Consider the following 2,664-nt stretch of genomic DNA (forward strand, 5'->3'; position numbering starts at 1 on the left):
TGTAATTTCACAAGTAGAGGTACAAAGAGAAGGAGACGGCTCTATTGTATTACGTGAAAGGCGGTTCGTAAAGGGGAACAATACATATTAATGCATGCCTTTGAAACGAGATGCAAAGCTATGAAAAATACGCGACAATACTCTTATTACTGAACGAAGTTTTAGGTGTATGAAACCTATATTATTTGTTTCTTATTTCTGTCTTGGGTGTCTTTATGTTTTCCCCTTCAACCACGAATAGTTTGGAATAGCACACGGTCGTATTTCGTTTTGTACTGAGGATGTTATTGTACTACATGTATTTAATAATAATTTATATTATTATGTTCCCGATAGAGAGGTGAGCAGAGTTAGTCTGATTCCCTGTAAAGACTTCTCTGTTGACATCCACCCCTTGGAGCTCATATGACCTTATGCAGTTGCGAACGCCGTTAAAACCTCTACTAAAACAAACAAATCCGATATTCCTGTGTACAGTTTATGTGTCTCTAAGATATGAATATAAGGTTGACAAGAAAATAGGTGCTTTTTTTAGAATCAAACCAGTCATGTCTACATGTGTCTATATGTTTATATTATGCCCTCTGGTTTTATATTTTAATATCCAGCAGTCGGTTAATTATTTTTATGTACGAGCACACTCCCACCTCCCCTTCACTCCCCTTCTCTCCCTCTCTCTCTCTCTCTCTCTCTCTCTCTCTCTCTCTCTCTCTCTCTCTCTCTCTCTGGATGAATGTTTGTGCACTCACGTGTATGCGTGTGTATGTGTGCATTTGCGTTTATATGCTTATTATGTACCTTTAAGCGCCTACCCCAACACTAAATATGGTTTATTGGCGCTCATATGACCTTATGCTGTTGCGAGTGCCGTAAAACCCTCTACTATATTAATTAAAAAAATATAGATTATGTTTGAGAGAGAGAGGTATCGGAAATTCGGACGAAGAGCGCCCGGAAGCGAATATCCTTTGTATTTTCTTGTGATGAGTACGGTTTGGCTTATGGACCGATAGATGGGTTGTTTTTGTGGGTTTTTTTCAAGTTTTTTCCCCATTGCCTTGCATGAAATGTTTTATAATCCCAAATCATTACTGAAGTGGGAAGAACGATTTACCCTTCCTTTTGCATGTGAAGACGCCTCTCCAATGTGCCAAGTACTACATGTATGTGCACGGTACGTGGGTGGTTGTCGGGTGCTCTGGTGTGGTTTGTTCCTTCTTTCCTATCAAACATCTATCATCCTTATACCTCCTCCTTTATTGTGTTTATTACTTTATCGTAACACCTCTAATCTTCGACACTTATATGACTTATTTGTGTGGCAAATGTCGTAAAACTATAACTAAAACTAAAACTACACTTAACTTATGGGCACCGTATTGTTGTAACAGGGAGGAGTCACGACTTGCGTTCAAATCATGGGTAGTGCACTGTAGGTCATTTCGAAGATTGTCCCTTATTGGTCCACTGTTTGAACAATACTTAAGTACTGTAGGAGGAAAAAAAATATATAAGGATAAAAATTAAACCTCCCCAATAGTATGTTCTTACAGTGTGTGTGTGTGTGTGTGTGTGTGTGTGTGTGTGTGTGTGTGTGTGTGTGTGTGTGTGTGTTGTGAGGGGGGTGGGGTTGGGTTAGGGTCATGTTCATAACCGACAGTGCCTAAACAATTTGAGGAGTGAGAAGTGGCTGTGGAGGCGAGTATCTACGGTGAAAGTAACGCAGTCCTGTTTTATAGGAGAGGTCACGAGCTGAGAACACTAGCCGCCTAATTTCATCTATCATGTGGGAGATTTAATATTGATGTTTAGAATTTACCTCGTCCGTTTTTCAATAGTCTTATCATTCCTCGCTAAAGAGCTGGTGTCCCCCCACAACACATTGTCATCCAGCTGTTGTCTCAGTAGCTCTGACGTCATGAACTGATGTTGTCAATGATTGGGGGCGGGGCTCTCTCCCTCTCTCTCCTTCCCTCTCCTTCCCTCTCCCTCCCTCTCTCTTTCTCTCACTCTTTCTCTCCCCCCTCTCTCTTTCTCACTCTCTCGCTCTGTCCCCTCTCTCTTCCTCCCCCTCTCTCTTTCTCTCACCCCCACCCCCTTCAGTTTTTATCTCCCTCTCTCTTTCTCTCTTCACACCGGCATTAAATACGCTTAGTTAGAGAGACAGCACGCGCATTAAGCGACTTCCACCGGTATGTCTGTTCATTATTTTGCTATTCCTATTGTCGTATTGCGAATTTTTTCTGAAGCGCGTCTCGACCTGGTGTGCACATTTACAGTGTTTGTAAGCTGATGCAGGTTTGGAAATAAGTTAAGAATTTTGGTTTTCAGATCAGGAAAGTTTCGGGCTGAAAAGGAGTCGAAATTTGTGTTTCATTATAGTAAAAAGGCACCATTGCGATAGTCCCATATGCTGTCATGTTGGTAGCGTGTGTGGCGTGGTGCAAGGGCAGTTTGCTCACTCAGCACAATTTGCTACCTAGGTGAAGTAGTAAATGCTCGTTGACTCGAATGGTGCTTATATTTAGGTGTTTTTGAGTTCGACTAAATTGTTGTTGTTCATGTTGGTGAGGAAATTGTTGCAGGGTTTTGTTTTCTGCGATTATCCGCTTTGGGTGTTGTTATTTAGCGGCGCGCACGTGTGTATTTGTGTGCGTGCGTGCG

Source organism: Aplysia californica, unplaced genomic scaffold, assembly GCF_000002075.1.
Source record: "Aplysia californica isolate F4 #8 unplaced genomic scaffold, AplCal3.0 scaffold00060, whole genome shotgun sequence".
Classification (NCBI taxonomy): domain Eukaryota; kingdom Metazoa; phylum Mollusca; class Gastropoda; order Aplysiida; family Aplysiidae; genus Aplysia; species Aplysia californica.